Genomic DNA, 5,000 nt, shown 5'->3' on the forward strand with positions numbered 1-5,000 from the left:
ACTCGCCGAGGGAGAGCACGTCTACTCGCCGAGGGAGAGCACGTCTACTCGCCGAGGGAGAGCACGTCTACTCGCCGAGGGAGAGCACGTCTACCTCCCGCCTGAGGGAGAGCACGGGGGGGGGGGACAAAGACAGGCGGCAGCAGCTTCGGTGAACGTCACCCGGGAGGCGACCGGGGCTGTCCCGGGGCAGTCCCGGGAAGCCAGCGTCCGACACAGGGAACCGTCAGCTGCCGGACCGGGGCGAATCCCCGCGGCCACGGCAGGGGTGGGGGCTCGAAGACAGCCGGCAGCCGCTTCGGTGAACGTCACCCGGGAGGAGACTGGGGCCCTCCCGGGACCGTCCCGGGAAGACGACGTTCGGCACGAGATCCCGGCCGCGGCCGGACCGGCTCGAAGCCTCGCGGTCCCGGCAGCAGCCGGAGCCGCTCGCCGCCTCGGGCTCCCGGCCCCCTACAGATCCGGCGACTCGTTCGCGGGCGGCGGGGGGAGGCAGTGGAGGGGGTGCGGGGAGAAGCGGCAGCGGAGGCGGAGGGGGGGGGGGCTCGAAGACAGCCGGCAGCCGCTTCGGTGAACGTCACCCAGGAGGCGATCGGGGCCGTCCCGGGGCCGTCCCGGGATGCCGGCTTCCGGCACGGGGTCCCGGCCGCGGCCGGACCGGCTCGTATCCCCGCGGCTCCGGCAGGGGGGGGGGGGGGCTCGAAGACAGCCGGCAGTCGCCTCGGTGAACGTCACCCGGCCGGCGACCGCGGCCGTTCCGGGGCCGTCCCGGGAAGCCTGCGACAGGCACGGGGTCCCAGCCGCGGCCGGACCGACTCGAAGCCCCGCGGCCCCGGCACGGGGGAGGCCCAAAGACTGGCGGCAGCCGCTTCGCTGAACGTCACCCGGCCGGCGACCGGGGCCGTCCCGGGGCCGTCCCGGGATGCCGGCATCCGGCACGGGGTCCCGGCCGCGGCCGGAGCGGCTCGAATCCCCGCGGTCCCGGCAGCAGCCGGAGCCGCTCGCCGTTCGGGCTCCCGGCACCCTACGGATCCGGCGACTCGTTCGCCGGCGGCGGGGGGAGGCAGTGAAGGAGGTGCGGGCAGAAGCGGCAGCGGAGGCGGAGGGGGGGGGGGGGCTCGAAGACAGCCGGCAGCCGCTTCGGAGAACGTCACCCGGCCGGCGACCGCGGCCGTTCCGGGGCCGTCCCGGGAAGCCTGCGACAGGCACGGGGTCCCGGCCTCGGCCGGACCCGCACTGGGTGCCGCCGCCTCGGGCTCTCGGGACGGTATGGATCCGCCGACTCGTTCGCCGGCGGCGGGGGGAGGCAGTGGAGGGGGTGCGGGGAGAAGCGGCAGCGGAGGCGGAGGGGGGGGGGGCTCGAAGACAGCCGGCAGCCGCTTTGGTGAACGTCACCCGGCCGGCGACCGGGGCCGTCCCGGGGCTGTCCGGGGATGCCGGCTTCCGGCACGGGGTCCCGGCCGCGGCCGGACCGGCTCGAATCCCCGCGGTCCCGGCAGCAGCCGGAGCCGCTCGCCGTTCGGGCTCCCGGCACCCTACAGATCCGGCGACTCGTTCGCGGGCGGCGGGGGGAGGCAGTGGAGGGGGTGCGGGCAGAAGCGGCCGCGGAGGCGGGGGGGGGGGGGGGGGCTCGAAGACAGCCGTCAGCCGCTTCGGTGAACGTCACCCGGGAGGCGACCGGGACCGGCCCGGGAAGCCATCGTCCGGCCCCGGATCCCGGCCGCGGCCGGACCGGCTCGAAGCCCCGCGGCCCCGGCACGGGGGAGGCCCAAAGACTGGCGGCAGCCGCTCCGCTGAACGTCACCCGGCCGGCGACCGGGGCCGTCCCGGGGCCGTCCCGGGATGCCGGCTTCCGGCACGGGGTCCCGGCCGCGGCCGGACCGGCTCGAATCCCCGCGGTCCCGGCAGCAGCCGGAGCCGCTCGCCGTTCGGGCTCCCGGCACCCTACGGATCCGCCGACTCGTTCGCCGGCGGCGGGGGGGAGGCAGTGGAGGGGGTGCGGGCAGAAGCGGCAGCGGAGGCGGAGGGGGGGGGGGCTCGAAGACAGCCGGCAGCCGCTTCGGTGAACGTCACCCGGCCGGCGACCGGGGCCGTCCCGGGGCCGTCCGGGGATGCCGGCTTCCGGCACGGGGTCCCGGCCGCGGCCGGAGCGGCTCGAATCCCCGCGGTCCCGGCAGCAGCCGGAGCCGCTCGCCGTTCGGGCTCCCGGCACCCTACAGATCCGGCGACTCGTTCGCGGGCGGCGGGGGGAGGCAGTGGAGGGGGTGCGGGCAGAAGCGGCCGCGGAGGCGGAGGGGGGGGGGGGGGGCTCGAAGACAGCCGTCAGCCGCTTCGGTGAACGTCACCCGGGAGGCGACCGGGACCGGCCCGGGAAGCCATCGTCCGGCCCCGGATCCCGGCCGCGGCCGGACCGGCTCGAAGCCCCGCGGCCCCGGCACGGGGGAGGCCCAAAGACTGGCGGCAGCCGCTTCGCTGAACGTCACCCGGCCGGCGACCGGGGCCGTCCCGGGGCCGTCCCGGGATGCCGGCTTCCGGCACGGGGTCCCGGCCGCGGCCGGACCGGCTCGAATCCCCGCGGTCCCGGCAGCAGCCGGAGCCGCTCGCCGTTCGGGCTCCCGGCACCCTACGGATCCGCCGACTCGTTCGCCGGCGGCGGGGGGAGGCAGTGGAGGCGGTGCGGGGAGAAGCGGCAGCGGAGGCGGAGGGGGGGCGGGGGGGACGATAGTGGCGGGGGGCGGGGGGTGCTCGAAGGCAGCCGGCAGCCGGTTCGGTGAACATTCGCCGGGGCGGGGGGGGCGACCTGTCCGTGCCCGGGGCAGCCCCGGGAAGCCGGCAGCCAGCACGGGGGTCCCGGCAGCACCTGTTCCCTGCCCTGGTACTTGCCGTGCCCGGCGGCCGGTTGCCGGGTGGGGGGGAGCGATGAGAGGCAGGGCGCAGCGGCCGGGGCAGCGCCGGGCCGCAGCGGGGGGCTGGGCGGGTGGGGTAGGCGTCGAGCGGCAAGCCCTCGGCTGCAGCGAATGTTCGGCGGTGCGGGGCGGGGGGGGGACGGGACGACACGTTGGGGACGCCGAGTCCGAGCCACCCCCGGCCCCAGGGGCGGCCGGAGGGGGAGGCCGGTGCCTGGCCCTGGGAGCTGCTGGGCGCCGGATGGCCGAGGGTGCGTCAGAAGCCGCCCGAGCGGTCGAGCAGGTCCTCCAGAAAGGCCTAGGGTGGCTTCGAGGGCCCCGGGAGCAGTCGAGGGAGGCCTCCAGGCAGGTCTGGAGTGGATGGGAGGCCTTCCAAAGCAGACAAGGGAGGCTGCCAGCGGGGCCTAGGCTGGCACTGCAGCCTGTAAATGGTTGGGGGGGGGGCCTCTGGTGCGGCCTGGAGTCTCTGGGTGGCGTCCAGAGAGGTGCAAAAGATCCTCTGGTGCGGCCTGTGGTGGCGGAGAAGCCTGCAGAGCGTGCGGGGGAGGCTTCTGGTGCGGCCTGGGGTGGGTCGGAAGCCTGCAGAGCGTGCGGGAGAGGCTTCTGGTGCGGCCTGGGGTGGCTGAGAAGCCTGCAGAGCGTGCGGGGGAGGCTTCTGGTGCGGCCTGGGGTGGCTGAGAAGCCTGCAGAGCGTGCGGGGGAGGCTTCTGCTGCGGCCTGGGGTGGCTGAGAAGCCTGAAGAGCGTGCGGGAGAGGCTTCTGGTGCGGCCTGGGGTGGCTGAGAAGCCTGCAGAGCGTGCGGGGGAGGCTTCTGGTGCGGCCTGGGGTGGCTGAGAAGCCTGAAGAGCGTGCGGGAGAGGCTTCTGGTGCGGCCTGGGGTGGCTGAGAAGCCTGCAGAGCGTGCGGGGGAGGCTTCTGGTGCGGCCTGGGGTGGCTGAGAAGCCTGCAGAGCGTGCGGGAGAGGCTTCTGCTGCGGCCTGGGGTGGCTGAGAAGCCTGCAGAGCGTGCGGGAGAGGCTTCTGCTGCGGCCTGGGGTGGCTGAGAAGCCTGCAGAGCGTGCGGGGGAGGCTTCTGCTGCGGCCTGGGGTGGGTCGGAAGCCTGCAGAGCGTGCGGGAGAGGCTTCTGCTGCGGCCTGGGGTGGGTCGGAAGCCTGCAGAGCGTGCGGGAGAGGCTTCTGCTGCGGCCTGGGGTGGGTCGGAAGCCTGCAGAGCTTGCGGGGGAGGCTTCTGGTGCGGCCTGGGGTGGGTCGGAAGCCTGCAGAGCATGCGGGGGAGGCTTCTGCTGCGGCCTGGGGTGGCTGAGAAGCCTGCAGAGCGTGCGGGGGAGGCTTCTGGTGCGGCCTGGGGTGGCTGAGAAGCCTGCAGAGCGTGCGGGAGAGGCTTCTGGTGCGGCCAGGGGTGGCTGAGAAGCCTGCAGAGCGTGCGGGAGAGGCTTCTGCTGCGGCCTGGGGTGGCTGAGAAGCCTGCAGAGCGTGCGGGAGAGGCTTCTGCTGCGGCCTGGGGTGGGTCGGAAGCCTGCAGAGCGTGCGGGAGAGGCTTCTGCTGCGGCCAGGGGTGGGTCGGAAGCCTGCAGAGCGTGCGGGGGAGGCTTCTGGTGCGGCCTGGGGTGGGTCGGAAGCCTGCAGAGCATGCGGGGGAGGCTTCTGCTGCGGCCTGGGGTCTCTGGGTGGCCTCTAGAGAGGTGCAAAAGACCTTCTGGGTTGGGCTGGGGTGGCTCTTGGACCCCTGCCACACAGTGGAGAGAGGCCTCCGGCCCGCCACCTGTGTCCCTGTGTGCCTGAGTGCCTGTGTCCCTGTGTCCCTGTGTCCCTGTGTCCCTGAGTGCCTGAGTGCCTGTGTCCCTGTGTCCCTGTGTCCCTGAGTGCCTGAGTGCCTGAGTGCCTGTGTCCCTGTGTCCTTGTGTCCCTGTGTCCCTGTGTGCCTGAGTGCCTGTGTCCCTGTGTCCCTGTCTGTGTACCTGTGTGCGAGTGTCCGGCACGCCACCCAGCGGCGGCGGGCAAGCAGGTAGGCGGGTGGGCGGGCCGGCGAGGGCCAGTGTGAGTTTGGGGGGTGGGAGGGGAGGCGGCAGCTGGAAGCGTCAGAGGAGGGGGCGTG

This window comes from Melanerpes formicivorus, unplaced genomic scaffold (genome assembly GCF_026170545.1).
Source record: "Melanerpes formicivorus ecotype bairdi unplaced genomic scaffold, bMelFor1.0.p_v2 SCAF_371, whole genome shotgun sequence".
Classification (NCBI taxonomy): domain Eukaryota; kingdom Metazoa; phylum Chordata; class Aves; order Piciformes; family Picidae; genus Melanerpes; species Melanerpes formicivorus.